General features: G+C 40.1%; 1 long non-coding RNA gene across 2 annotated transcripts in view; it reads left to right on the forward strand.

Annotated features, from left to right (window-relative positions):
- Positions 1–14,197, forward strand: part of LOC139038736 (uncharacterized) — a 78,424-nt gene extending 64,227 nt beyond the window's left edge. For both annotated transcript variants that reach the window (XR_011491882.1, XR_011491881.1), the window contains exons 5-6: positions 5,446–5,543; positions 14,078–14,197. This is a non-coding gene — a long non-coding RNA (uncharacterized lncRNA). The remainder of the gene's footprint in view (positions 1–5,445; positions 5,544–14,077) is intronic.
- Positions 14,198–14,767: the final 570 nt, after the last annotated feature.

Below are 14,767 nucleotides of genomic sequence, written 5' to 3' on the forward strand. Positions count from 1 at the left end.
CAAGAAGCCTAAACAGAAAACAATCCCATCACCCATGCTAACATTTGTCATCTTTTCTCCATAGTCCTGTAAGTCTGGCCAAGACACGGGACTCACTAGGTTGTGTCTCTGAACTAAAAATAATAGAGTGGATTCAACTTTGGGAGGTCTCAAAGGCTTTTTTTCTCATTTCCTTTGTAAACATATTGTTGATACCATATGCGTTTCTCAGTTTTGCAGCTACAAGGCGTTTAGCCGGAGGGAAGGGCTTTACCCTCTGCTCTTGGAGGAGAGAACAGAAGTTCAGCAGAGTTAACCGAGGTCTACCCACCGCTTGTCTGGTTTGTTATGGAGTTGAATATTTCTCCCCTCTCTATTCTTTGAAATGTTTTGAATTAAAATAGCTTACTCAAGGTCACTGAAGGCATATGGTCCTGCTCAAAACTTTAAACAAAACATTAGTTTTTACAACCTTTTGTAATTTGGTATTGTATACAACATGGTTATATGCAGAGTTTCTGTAATCTTTTCAGTGGGTGACAGAAATATGAGAAGCAAATTTATAAGCCATTTAGTGAAGCATTTAATCAATTTCATGCATAGGAAATAACTCCGATGGCTTTGCTTTATCAATCTTTCTCTCCAGGAGAACTCCAGTCCACATGATCTCCAAACGCCAGCTGGGGGTGGAGGTAGGGGCACGGGGGTGGCAAGGAGCAGGGTCAGGGCTGAAGAGGGGAGGGAGTGTTCACACACCTTGTGATGCTCTTCAAATGTCAGGGATGTCTGAAGTCTGCCTAACAGCGTTGCCAGCATCTCAGCTTTCTGGAGGCTGTTAATGTATTTCCAAAAGTAAGCACGGGTCTAATGTTTAGAGGAAGTTTTCAAGGCCTTTTACTGCAAAGTTATTCATTAAACACCCTTTTCCCAGAGTGACCCTCCTGTGCTCACAGCCTGGCAGACTGTTCAACGTTTCGGCTCAAAGAAATATTCAGTGGCGATTAATTTCAAACACATGAAAAATAAAACAACTTACGTGAAAACTTACTTCTGAGACTTGAATGAGTCAAAGCAAGGTGACCAAAATAACTGAAGACCCACTAAAGTGGACTGTTGCAGTGGAGGTAGCATTTTTCAGAATACTTGAGCTGTCTTTTAGGGTTCAAGTTCTGATGCTCTTTTGAATTGCTTAAAAGATTAATTCCAGCTCTTGGCTGCATAGTGGGTTGTTATTTTCTTTTCCGTTATGTGCTAGAATCCCTCTTACAACACTTTACCATAAACACCATCAAGTTTTTAACTGAAAATGTCCTAAGGGATCAAAAGAAGATCTTGTGATATTCACTATCTGCTAAACTATATTAAAATTGCATCAGTTCTACCTTGTCCTCAAAAATTAGAACTGATTGAAAGGTACTGTAGATGTAGTTTCTAATTTGGAAAGTGATTTGCTTCCACTTACTTCTAAACCAAGAAAAATATTTGAGAGAATAAATTCCAGTCTAGATTATTTGGAGTTGATTTCAAATCAGCTCAATTGCTGGATTTCATCTCAGGAAGAAATAATATTTCACATTCCCTTTTAAATAGGACATAAATGAGGATGTTCCTGCATTGACAATTCAGTGGCGTGTCCTTGGATATTTATTTTGCCAAATTATTTAATCTATGGCAGCTGTACCATTATTTTGAGAGCTAATTTGGTAATCCTACGTACATTTGGTAGCTCTAACAGAGTTTGCCAATGTGGGTTCGCTTGTCTGTCTATCATCTGTTGCTATTCAACCATTAACTCCTGGATTATACCTCACTTGACTTTTTAAGAAAAATGAACTATTTTAGAGGAAAATATGTCTTTGGTATAAAACGTGTCATATTGTAAATATCATTATGCTCTTGATTTTTTCACTCGTCAGTGTGTTGGAGAGATTACCTTGTTAGTGGACAGATACAGATCATTCTTTCTGTTTCTAGAGCCCCATGTTATGACTAGTAAAATAGCCGTATTATTCCCATATATTAGAGGTAGATTCCCTTTGATATTATAAACAGCCCTGCAGTGAATATACCTGCACACACTTCCTTATGAGTCCAAGTATTTCTCATGTGCTCCTAAGCGTATTACTCATTTGCTATGAGTATTTTTCTAGCATGGCTACTTAGAGTGAAGTTGCTAGATGTGCATGTTTTATATTTTAAGTTACTGGCAAATTACTTAGCAATTTTAATTTTCAGTGAAAGTCCTACCAGAATCTCTGATACAACTTTTCTCAACTCTATTTAAACCCGCATGTACTCAGCTGCTCTCATTTTTCCTTTGCCTTTGCTTCTCCAAGAAGATGGAGACTCTCCACAGTGCCTTTCACTGAATTTCCTGTCTTCTAGGGCAGGTAGGGCCAGGCAGCTTGATCACTGTCGCCAGATGTTTAGTAATAGGGCTGTGCATGTCCACTGAGGTGACGAGCCATTCAGAGACTGGGCAGCATCAGTCAAGAAACCAAATCAAATCACACTGTTGGTCCTTCTCAAATACGGTCACAAAGTCAGTGACACGTTTCCATTTCAATCACGACATTGGTGCCCAGGTTCAAATGATTGTTTCAGCCAGTTTTATACCTGAGTCTTATAGACTTTTGCTATTTTAGAAGATGGCTTTGTAAAATCTGGTGTTTGCTTAGGACATAGAGCCTAGAAGGAGATTGTCCAGATAACAACTTTCTAAGAATAACTCTCCCTGCCTCCTTCACCCGGTGATTTTTGTTCCTCTCTTATTCGCATGTCCGTTCCATCCTTACTGCTGCCTCTCTATCCAGACCCTTCTCACCAGCTCTTAAGCATTTGTAGCTCCATATTTACTTAGCCTTGGCAGGCCCTTCTCTCTTCCATCCACTTCACCGAGCTAAATCTTTACAGAGCACAAATCTGGATCTGATTTACTCTTGCTAAAATAATTTCTTATTATTCAGACTCTTTGTCCTGTCTTTCAAAGTCCTCTGTGACAAGGGCTCCTCTGGCATTTTTTTTTTTTTGCTTGATTTGCTAAGTAGAAGATCTAGGCAGGAGAAGGAGAAAATAAATTTTAAAAGATAGCTTGTCCCCAACCCCAAGTTGGGCTTGTGTGGCTTCTGCTGTCTCCCTCATGCTCTGCCAAAACCAGTGTCACTGTCACTGGCGATGGGGCAGGAGGTGGGGGTGGAGGGACAAGGACAAGTAATAGAACAGAACAGGGAACACAGAAGTCAGATGTTGGGCCAGCTGACAGTGCCATGGCTGGATTGAGCGTAGTCAAATAAAAGTTAAACAGATTTTAATGTGTTTTCAATTCTACAGTCTAAAACAGAAAGTGAGAATGCAATCAAATTACAGCTGTATTACAATGTTAGGCTGCAGCAAATCTCTAGTTGGCTCTACCCAAGTGAAGGCATTTAATCAGGAAGTGGCCGACTATCTAACCCATGAATTGTTTGTAACTCAGAACCTTTCGGTGCAATGAAGCCAACCCTGTATATATTAATAACATACTTCATCTATATTATTTATATTAAATTGTATGTGAAAAATGATACTTCTGGGTCTCTTAGTAGAACATGTACATTCAGCTGATTTTTAAGATAAAACGGATCCATTTTATATAGTTTTCTTTATACTTTTCTGCCTGGTCGCCCCTGTGACTAATGATATACACTTATGAGTAGGCTAATGGAAGTTAGCAAAGTAATCCTGGCCTTGGGCCAGCTTCTTCTTTTCTTTAAGGATAATTGTTCAATATTGGGATTGAATCTCTCAAAATCTCTAAAATTAGCTTTTAGTATGTATTTCTCAAAATGAAAAATTGGAAGCCAACTGGATGTCCAAGAGAAGTAGATTGATTCCATATACATAGAATATCAAGATTGCAATGCAAGGCTACGAAATCTGTAGCCATATTTGAAAATGTGACATACTATTGAAAGTTAAAAGGCAAATCCATATGTAAGCTTAGCTCTACATGTATATGGACCATGAACTTGTCAGGGTGGTAGACTTGAGAGCAATTTTATTTATTTAAAATTTCTCTTAATGTTTTAATAATGAGTTACAATAGCTATGGAGCTCTCATTTGAGTGGTGAGAATTGGACCAGAGGAGGATAATTCCTTCTTCCCTTATCCCAGGATGGAGGTTGGAGGGGTTTCCCCAAGTAATTGCAAGCAAGAAGAAACTTCCCCAGGTGCCCTCATGGAGCCTGGTTTAAAGGAACACTTGTATGAGAAACCTGAAGCTTCAGCATAGGATAGAATTCATCATAGCTTCCTCAGATACTGTGAACACACCCGGCTCTTCCTCAGATACTGTGAACACACCCAGCTCTCTGAATCCGAAGGGTTGATTGTCATATAAGGGAGCAAAGAAAGCGAGTAGATGGGATTGCCCAAGGGCTTTACTTGGCAAGAAACTGTGGGAAATGGGAGGATTACTGGGAAGTTAGAGATGTGTGTATGTGCATGCTGTCACTTCAGTCGTGTCTGACTCTTTGTGACCCTGTGGATTTTAACCCACCAGGCTCCTCCGTCCATGGGATTCTCTGGGCAAGAATACAGGGTGGGTTGCCATGCCCTCCTCCAGGGGATCTTCCCTACCCAGGATCGAACTTGTGTCTTCTGCGGCTCCTGCATTGCAGGTGGATTCTTTACCGCAGAGCCACCAGGGAAATCTTTAGAGATGCGCAAATGATGATTTACTTTTCAGATATTTCAAAGGTGAATTTGGGAAATGCTTGAAACTCTCGATAGTCCATGAGTTAGATATTGAATTTCAACCAAAGTTGCGAGAATATCTGAGTTGATATTTTATAACCCTTGACCAGAGGGTGATGGACATGGAGAACATTAGACTGGGAAGGAAGGTGGAGATAGAAGTTGGGCCGGCTTGGAGGCCTTTTGGGTTCGCTAAGAGCACTATGCCATATTGCCTGGTTTTCTCTGATAAGCTGAAGGTTTAACAGGAGTGGGATATTGTAGACCTGTGCTCTTCAGACTTGAAATGTGGAGAGAACTAACTTAGGGATCTCCAAAGTTTCTGATTCAATAAGCATAAGGCTATTTCCCCCCCAAGATTCCTTGTTAAATTTCTTATGCAGTCTCATAAAAACAAAACAAAACAAAACAGCTGCTTTAGACATTGCCTCACCAGTCACAAGACTCTTAGAGTTTTTATTACAACCCAGATATATTTGCAATTAGCTGGATCTAGAGAAGTTAATTACTTCCACTCCTGTAAAACAAAGAGTCAGACATGACTGAGAGACTGAACTGAACTGGACAAGCTCCATACCCTGCACTGACTTCTATTGTTGCGTTTCTCTGTTTCTATCCTTCTGTGCCTTAGCTCCTCCTGCCCACGCCCTCCTCACCCACACGCCCACACTAGGCTTTGTATGCCCGGTTTCTCCTTAAACACTGACTTGTCCTGTGTTTCTGACCTTCAGCTCTCATTCGTCCATGGACATGGTATTACCTTCTCCATCTCCTTTGGTGAGGATGAAATAAGAAGCCTGGAGGAGTGTCCAGACTCTGATGTGAACTGGTAAGCTTAGGTTCTGGGCTGTTTTCTGTTAAACATGATGTGACTTCACATCAGTCATCTGAGGTCTCTGACTCTCTCTGTCTTTCACCGATAGCAAAAAGGTTTTTAAAAATTATGAAATGCAGGGGATAGCATGGAGGGAATAAACTAAGAATTTGGAGTTTTCAAATATACATTCAGTTCAGTTCAGTACAGTCGCTCAGTCGTGTCCGACTCTTTGCGACCCCATGAAGCGCAGCACACCAGGCCTCCCTGTCCATCACCAACTCCCAGAGTTTACTCAAACTCATGCCCATCGAGTCGGTGATGCCATCCAGCCATATCATCCTCTGTCGACCCCTTCACTCCTGCCCCCAATCCCTCCCAACATCAGGGTCTTTTCCAATGAGTCAACTCTTCGCATGAAGTGGCCAAAGTATTGGAGTTTCAGCTTCAGCATCAGTCCTTCCAATGAACACCCAGGACTGATTTCCTTTAGGATGGACTGGTTGGATCTCCTTGCAATACAAGGGACTCTCAAGAGTCTTCTCCAACACCACAGTTCAAAAACATCTATTTTTCGGCACTCAACTTTTTACACAGCCCAAATCTCACACCCATACATGACCACTGGAAAAACCATAGCCTTGACCAGACGGACCTTTGTTGGCAAAGTAATGTCTCTGCTTTTTAATATGCTATCTAGGTTGGTCATAACTTTCCTTCCAAGGAGTAAGCATCTTTTAATTTCATGGCTGCAGTCACCATCTGCAGTGATTTTGGAGCCCCCCAAAAATAAAGTCTGACACTGTTTCCACTGTCTCCCATCTATTTCCCATGAGGTGATGGGACCAGATGCCTTGATCTTAGTTTTCTGAATGTTAAGCTTTAAGCCAACTTTTTCACCCTCTTCTGTCACTTTCATCAAGAGGCTTTTTAGTTCCTCTTCACTTTCTGCCATAAGGGTGGTGTCATCTGCATATTTGAGGTTATTGATATTTCTCCTGGCAATCTTGATTCCAGCTTTTGCTTCTTCCAGCCCAGCGTTTCTCATGATGTACTCTGCATACAAGTTAAATAAGCAGGGTGACAATATACAGCCTTGATGTACTCCTTTTCCTATTTGGAACCAGTCTGTTGTTCCATGTCCAGCTCTAACGGTTGCTTCCTGACCCACATACAGGTTTCTCAAGAGGCAGGTCAGGTGGTCTGGTATTTCCATCTCCTTCAGAATTTTCCACAGTTTATTGTGATCCACACAGTCGAAGGCTTTGGCATAGTCAATAAAGCAGAAATGGATGTTTTTCTGGAACTCTCTTGCTTTTTTGATGATCCAGCAGATATTGGCAATTTGATCTCTGGTTCCTCTGCCTTTTCTAAAACCAGCTGGACATCTGGAAGTTCTCAGTTCACATATTGCTGAAGCCTGACTTGGAGAATTTTGAGCATTACTTTACTAGCGTGTGAGATGAGTGCAATTGGGCAGTAGTGTGAGCATTCTTTGGGATTGCCTTTTTTAGGGATTGGAATGAAAACTGACCTTTTCCAGTCCTGTGGCCACTGCTGAGTTTTCCAAATTTGCTGGCATATTGAGTGCAGCACTTTCACAGCATCACCTTTCAAGATCTGAAATAGCTCAACTGGAATTCCATCACATCCACTAGCTTTGTTTATAGTGATGCTTTCTAAGGCCCACCTGACTTCACATTCCAGGATGTCTGGTTCAAGGTGACTGATGACACCATTGTGATTATCTGGGTCGTGAAGATCTTTTTTGTACAGTTCTTCTGTGTATTCTTGCCACCTCTTCTTAATATCTTCTGCTTCTGTTAGGTCCATACCATTTCTGTCCTTTATTGAGCCCATTTTTGCATGAAATTTTCCCTTGATATCCCTAATTTTCTTGAAGAGATCTCTAGTCTTTCCCATTCTGTTGTTTTCCTCTATTTCTTTGCATTGATCGCTGAGGAATCTCTCAGCGATCTGAGAGATCTTATCTCTCCTGGCTATTCTTTGGAACCCTGTGTTCAAATGGGAATATCTTTCCTTTTTTCCTTTGCTTTTCACTTCTCTTCATTTCACAGCTATTTGTAAGGCCTCCTCAGACAACCATTTTGCCTTTTTGCATTTCTTTTCCATGGGGATGGTCTTGATCCCTGTCTCCCTGTACAATGTCATGAACCTCTGTCCATAGTTCATCAGGCTCTCTGTCTATCAGATCTAGTCCCTTAAATCTATTTCTCACTTCCACTGTATAGGCATAAGGGATTTGATTTAGGTCATACCTGAATGGTCTAGTGGTTTTCCCAACTTTCTTCAGTTTGAGTCTGAATTTGGCAATAAGGAGTTCATGATCTGAGCCACAGTCAGCTCCTGGTCTTGTTTTTGCTGACTGTATAGAGCTTCTCCATCTTTGGCTTCAAAGAATATAATCAACCTGATTTTGGTGTCAACCATATGGTGATGTCCATGTGTAGAGTCTTCTCCTGTGTTGTTGGAAGAGGGTGTTTGCTATGACCAGTGCGTTCTCTTGGCAAAACTCTATTAGCCTTTGTCCTGCTTCATACCATACTCCAAGGCCAAATTTGCCTGTTACTCCAGGTGTTTCTTGACTTCCTACTTTTGCATTCCAATCCCCTATAATGAAAAGGACATCTTTTTTTGGATGTTAGCTCTGAAAGGTCTTGTAGGTCTTCATAGAACCATTCAACTTCAGCTTCTTCAGCATTACTGGTTGGGGCATAGGCTTGGATTACCATGATATTGAATGGTTTGCCTTGGAAACGAACAGAGATCATTCTGTCATTTTTGAGATTGCATCCAAGTACTGCATTTCGGACTCTTTTGTTGACTGTGATGGCTACTCCATTTCTTCTAAGGGATTCCTGCCCACAGTAGTAGATATAATGGTCATCTGAGTTAAATTCTCCCATTCCAGTCCATTTTAGTTGGCTGATTCCTAGAATGTCGACGTTCACTCTTGCCATCTCCTGTTTGACCACTTCCAATTTGCCTTGATTCATGGACCTAACATTCCAGGTTCCTATGCAATATTGCTGTTTACAGCATCAGACCTTGCTTCTATCACCAGTCCCATCCACAACTGGGTATTGTTTTTTTGCTTTGGCTCCATCCCTTCATTCTTTCTGGAGTTATTTCTCCACTGATCTCCAGTAGCTTATTGGGCACCTACCGACCTGGGGAGTTCCTCTTTCAGTATCCTATCATTTTGCCTTCTCATACTGTTCATGGGGTTCTCAAGGCAAGAATACTGAAGTGGTTTGCCATTCCCTTCTCCAGTGGACCACATTTTGTCAGGACTCTCCACCACGACCCGTCTATCTTGGGTGGCCCCACACGGCGTGGCTTAGTTTCACTGAGTTAGACAAGACTGTGGTCCTGTGATCAGATTGGCTAGTTTTCTGTGACTATGGTTTCAGTCTGTCTGCCCTCTGATGCCCTCTCACAACAAAGGAGCAGCGGCTGCACTTTGCTGGAGCAGCCGTGAAGAGATACCCCACGTCCAAGGTAAGAGAAACCCAAATATACATTATTATATATAAAATAGACAAACAACAAGGATCTACTGTATAGCACAGGAGCTCTACTTAATCTCTTGTAACCTGTGAGGGAAAAGAATCTGAACATATTGAACCTGTGTCTCCCACATTGCAGGCAGATTGGTTACTGTCTGAGCCACCACGAAAGCCCTGCATATATTATATATGTATAAGTATATATATATGTATGTATATGTGTATATATATATAAGTGAAACAATTTTCTGTATGCTTAGAACTAGTACAATCTAGTAAATTAGTTATAGTTCCATAAAAACAAAAACAAAAATATGTTCCCAGGTGACACAGTGGTAAAGAATCCACCTGCCAAAGCAGGAGATGCAGGAGACGTGAGTTTGATCCCTGCATTTGATCCTGGGAAGGTCCCCTAGAGGAGGAAATGGCAACCCACTCCAGTATTCTTGCCTGGAGAATTCCACGGACGGAGGAGCCTGGAAGGAGTTGGACACGACTGAGCACACGTGTGCACAGCAGCACACAAACTTGAGAGTTTCATTATTAGTGATAAGAAAATATATTACTGCTTTGTTTTGCAAAATTAACACCCCAAATTAATTCAACAGCATTTATTGCCATGTCAGTAATTTTTACATGAATTCTCCCCACTGGTCGTGTTTCTTATGAATATCTGTGAAAGTGGTCCAGTACATAAGCATTGCTCACTGGTAGGTGATTTGCATCTGAAACATACGCTAAATTTCCATGCTGTAGCATGATTCTAGTCTGGGACCATATTCTTCCAGTCTTAGCTGCTGCTGAAGTGCGTGGGAATTGACTTTTTCCACACTGAGCAAACCTGTTGTGAAAGCCCACTGCTGTGAGCACTGCCTGTTTGTCCCTCTTGAGAATTATAGTTTTTAACCCTCTCTGGCTTTAGCCCGAGAAAGAAGCCAGTGAAAGATGTTGAATTTGCTTGCTGCCTCTGGGGCTGCCTTATCCCACTGGGATGTAGAATCAGCCTCTGCAATGAGCATCTCTTTTTACCATTCTTTGCATAAACATTCTTTCCTAAAGTGAATTTCAGAGAGAAGAGATACAGACAGCATCTTTTTTTTAGGGTTAATCTGCCTAACTGAAGACTTTTACTGAAAAAAGTCTAGCTAACAACGTACAAGTATTCATGTCTCAAAGATCTAGAGAAAGATGAATTGGAAATAGTAAACATATGAGTGAGCTGGTGGGTTCAGAATATATGTTTGACGATGTGGGTTATTATTCTGACTTTACTGCCTTTTTGCTGAATGACCGTAGGTAAGTGATCTCACCTGTGTGAGGATTAAAGGAGGCAGTCAGTTCAGAATCTATGCTGGTTGTTGTTCAGTTGCTCAGTCATGTCCGACTGTTAGTGACCCAATGGACTGAAGCAAGCCAGGCTACCCTGTCCTTCACTAACTCTTACAGTTTGCTCAAACTCATGTCTGTTGAGTTGGTGATGCCATCCAACCATCTTATCCTTTCTTGCCCCCTTCTCCCCCGTTGCCCCCTTCTCCCACCCTCAATCTTTTCCAGCATCAGGATCTTTTCCAATGAGTCAGCTCTTTGCATCAGGTGCCCAAAATATTGGAGTTTTAGCTTCAGCATCAATCCTTCCAATGACTATTCAGGGTTGATTTTCTTTAGGATGGACTGGTTTCATCTCCTTGCTGGTACGAGCAGAGATCTTTGCTTTATACTCCAAATGCCTAAGAAGTTCCCTGCACATAGTAGGTGCTCAGTTTATGTTTCTTGAATGAATAGCTTCCTCCCAGAGTGACAGAAAATAGCTAGGCTTTTCTTTAAGTTCCTTCAAAATATTTCTCCACATTCTCTGAAGTCTGCTTTGTTGGAATGTTCTTACTATTCTCCATCAGTTAACTAACCCCAGCATTTTGTTTATTAAGCCAGACAAAAACTAGCGACCCAGTTAAGAGTCTAAACTCTCAACAGACTTTCCCATCATATGAAGAGTTCATTGACTTGAACTAAAGTGGATGTACAGTTTGAAGATTCAACCAAATTTAGTCTTTTTTTTTAAATTTTTACTGTTTTCAAAACAAGATATTTTATGGATATAGCTTATACATCAAATGGAAGAAGGCTATTCCCAATATTATCTTTATCTTCTAGACATAAATAACAAACAACTCCAGTAATCAAAATTTACTACAATTGTAATAGATTTTGACAGAGTTTATGTATTCTGTGCATTGCTAACATAATGCTGACTTCCAAGGACAGAGGCCAGAATTTCTAGTTTGGCTATGTTAAATGGAAAAAAAAAATCCACTATTGAATGTAGTTTTACTACATTTGAGATGAATTTTTATAAATAAAATTGTTTATACCAGTTTCTAATCAGAAAATTGAAATTATCTGTGGCAATGTAACCACTAACAGCGTGTATACTATGAAAATATTTCAATAATTAATGCATGCTCCATCTAGAGTAATTGACAGGGGGTCATAAATGTAATGGGCCATCTGTGTTTGATTTGTACACGAGGATGCTTAAAGGGATATGCAGGTAGTTCAAGATTCCCTGGCAAAAAACATTTGTTTCAATTTCTCCAAGTAGCAGGGCCATTTACCATTTTTTTTCTCTTTTTTTCTCCTCAAGTCTTTTCCAGATTTCTACTTGAGCCCTGCATTTCTCACTACTTCTCATTCCGATGCAAGTCTCTTTCCGAGTTTTGATGTGTATGTGAATCAACAGCAATCTTCAACAATCAGACTCAGCTCTCCAAACCGTTTCAATAGCAACTTAAAAGTCACACACATGATGAAAAAAATATCAGAGGCTCACTCCAGTGCTATAATTATCATTCATTCTGCTCAGTCCGATCACTTCAAAAATGTGTTTTGCAAAAGTTTCTTCTGTCAGTAAGCAAACAACCTTGCTTATATCTGGTAACAATAGGACCGCTAGGAATCATAGTAAGATTTTTGTAATTCACTCCATTTTTGAGTGGACCATAATGGTTTATTTCTGGAAGTAAAGTGGTCTTGGTGGACATTAGAAGAGGTTCTAGAATTTTCTGTGCAGGGAAACCAAAGCACTTTGAATAATTGCCAGGAACACTGTGCTGTGATTCAGACCCAGTTCATCCAATAACCATTTACCTTCTGCTTTTTTTTATAATGTGCTTGACAGTGATCGTGTTGAAAGCCATGTTCCTGGTTGGTTGAACTAAACCAACAAGGTCTCTGCCACCAGGAATCTCACATTCTAGTAAATGTAACTTCTTCCTCTGATATCTCATAGGTACCATAAGCTCTTTGCCTAGAAAACTAAATATGCCATCTCTCCTGACTATCCTAGCCCTTCCCTTCTGTGTTGCCTATTTTGGAAAAATATGCAGCCATCTACCAAGTTGCCCAAGTACAATTATCCTAGACTCTTCCCTTACTTTTTCTCCTTCACAAAAGCAACTCACCATTTCTGTCAATGCCAGCTCCTGACTCTGCTCCCATACTCAAAAGAATATGGAATTTTGTCTGTAATGTTGCAACAGATACCAATATTACTTTTCAGCCTAGTCTTCATACTATCTATCACCAGAAGGATATTTTAAGCATTAGGGTGCTAATACCATGATGTTATTTCCTGTAAAAACATCCTTGTAGTAATAACTCTACAACTATCTTAAAGACAAAACCCAAACTTCGCATGGTGGAAAGGAAGACTTTTGCTAATGTGCCCTGGACCTGACTCTACAGGACCACCTCTTGCACCCATCCTGCTCCCTAGTTACATAGAAGTGTATTCTCTGAGCACATCCGGATACCGCAGTGCCTTTGAACATGCAATTTCCTCTGCCTGGAATGCTTGGCATTTTTTCTTCTATCCCCCTGGGCAACCTCTCTCCATCTATCAGACTCATCTCAGACAGATGATGCCTTTCGTCTACAGCTTCTCTTCCTTGATGTTTGCCTGGGTTCCAGCGGCCTTTCTGGGGGAACATTCCAGCTTCCCTCTATGGCAGTGTGGCTCAGATCTGTGCCCCTGCTTCAGGTGGCCAGCGGTGCCGGTATGTGGCAGACGTGTTGAGTAGGAAGTGTTGAAGGACATTCCCAACGTGCCCAGCACAAGCTAAGTCTGGTCCAAGACCTGACAGAGTTTAAAGGCAGGTCTCACAGGTCATTGTCTCTTTTAAGTGGGGTTGGCAGCAAAGCAGTTACTTGGTCGTTTTTTTTTTTTTTCCCTCCCATGCTGTTGTTTATTCAGAATGTATTCTTTCTTGGACATGCTTTCTTTCTCTTGGACATGAGTCAACATTTCAGAAAGTAGACCCTACTCCTCTCTTTTTCCAGGCTAATTTTTCTTAAATGTTTTTTTGCTTTTAAATAATTCTTAATATTCAGTTATGTCATATATTAACAAATATATTTTAATTACCTTCACCTGGGTCTTTCATGGTTTCCAAAAGCCTCTAAGATGCATTAAACTATTTAAATTACTTTTATCTTAATTATTGCTTTCTTTTGCTATCCATTCATAGTTTTTTAAGTTTGCACTATGTGATATGAAAAAGTACCCAAATAGCTCAATGCTGTCTAATTAAAAACCTATGCTTTCTCCATGTCTAGTATAAAGCGCTTTTATGTGTGGCTAGTTCTTATCATTATGCTTTTAAAAAATTGAAAAATAAGACACAGTCTAAGAATATTTATTGGTATTACATTGGATTCATAGATCATTATAGAATAATTTTTTAGCATTTAGATTTGAGGATTCTTTTTAAATGTCTGGGTTTTGTTTTTGTTTAATTATGTCCATTTGTTTTTTTTTTAATTGGTTTTTATTGAGTATCTTAATTTTTGAAAAAAAGTTAATCAGTTCCATTGTGGCATTCTACATAATGCTAACTGACCATGTTAAAAAAAAGTACAGGACAACTATCCAATTATTCATGTATTTGACATTGTAAAGGTATAATATCTGAATTTTTAAAATATATTTTTATTTTTTTCATATACATTTTTGTTTTTGAACAGGCACAGCCCCTGTCATTCTGTCCTATGGAAATGAAGGAAACGCCAGCTACCCTTCTGATTTTAATCAGAAAATATAAATGTAAAATATGAATTCAATAAATATCTAAGTTTGGCTTTTACTATTTCCAGAGCATGTGTTCACTATCTTCTAATAAATAAAGCATACTTTAGGAGTGATAAGAAAAAAGGAGAACTTTAAATATTGTTAATGAACACGGTTAACATTTGTACTGAAGCAAAAGCATAGTTTAAGATAAAACGCAGTTACCCCAGGAAGAAAGCGTGGTCCTTGACCAAGGACCCTGCATCTGTGGTTGTTTTAAATGTGGCTGAGCGTGACCTGCTCTGTAGATACGGCTGGAAGGAGACAGGTTGGTGACATGGGTCATGCTTTGTTTCTCTTTATGCTCCAGGCTTAGGAGGTTGATATTTGCCGTCAACATATTGAACTAGTGGTTCTTGATTCATCCTAATGATCAGAAGAATTTTAATGCATTTTTCTGTATATCTAAACACTAAAAAAACAATATTAGCTAGAGTCCCTGCCACCCAGATGTTCAGAGTTCAGAGCAAATAACATCATGACAGGCCAGAGGCAACTGAGCCATCTATCAAACAAAGGCATGGCCTGATGAGACAGCAGATTAAAAGGCTTAACTGAGGACAGTTTCAGCTGGTGGAGAGAAGTGT

This window comes from Odocoileus virginianus, chromosome 16, assembly GCF_023699985.2.
Source record: "Odocoileus virginianus isolate 20LAN1187 ecotype Illinois chromosome 16, Ovbor_1.2, whole genome shotgun sequence".
Taxonomy (NCBI): domain Eukaryota; kingdom Metazoa; phylum Chordata; class Mammalia; order Artiodactyla; family Cervidae; genus Odocoileus; species Odocoileus virginianus.